We start from the raw sequence: 797 nt of genomic DNA, 5'->3' as shown, positions 1-797 counted from the left end.
AATCCACAGAAAGGAGTCTGTTCCTTGAAGCAAGATTTTCGCTTAATGCTTTTATTTTTACAACTGAGACGGCAACCCAGAGTGTTCAATATAACTTCTTGTTCTCTTAGGCTAAATGGCAACCAGGACAACCTGACAATAGGAAGCCATTCAATGTGCCGTCTCAGTCAAATCTTGAAAACATGCATCGCAACTAAGTGAGTAAGAAGGTAAGGAAATAATAACGCCCGATATCATGAAGCTGAAAAAGAAAGTAAACCAGACACTGAAAACGGTAAGTTATCAACTCCACCATAGCCTGCGAAAACATCCGTTTCTCGTCGCTCTTCGCCGCTAGGGAAAAGCGGCGAAGAGCGAGGAGAAACGGATGTTTTCGCAGGCTAACTCCACCAGAGCTAAGAAAAGACAATAAATTAGGTAACTAATTCCAGATTCCAGGTACTGGATTCAAGTCTTTGTCAGTAGAACCAAGAGACTATGATCTATTCTGTCTTGGTAGAACTTGGATCCCAACAAACAAACTCCTTTCTGTGGACAAGAGAGGATAAAGCTCGAGCTTTATCCCCTCTTGCTGTGGATTACTACTTGTTTCTATATTAAATTCATGCCTTGAATACCCGCTTGAATGTACTTTACTGGCACTTCAAGCCCAACGTCTTTCCTCCTCTTTCCAGTTACCTGTGCAAAGGGTTTATTTTGGGAGTTTGCGACCAGGAAGTTTTTTAACAAGCGTTTTCTTTATTTTTGCCGAAAACATTTGTTAAAATTGAAACAGTTCTTGTTTCTTCTACCGACAG

The sequence above is a fragment of the Porites lutea genome, chromosome 14 (genome assembly GCF_958299795.1).
Source record: "Porites lutea chromosome 14, jaPorLute2.1, whole genome shotgun sequence".
Lineage (NCBI taxonomy): Eukaryota > Metazoa > Cnidaria > Anthozoa > Scleractinia > Poritidae > Porites > Porites lutea.
The sequence above is the reverse complement of the archived record's forward strand: the minus strand, read 5'-3'. Positions refer to the sequence as shown.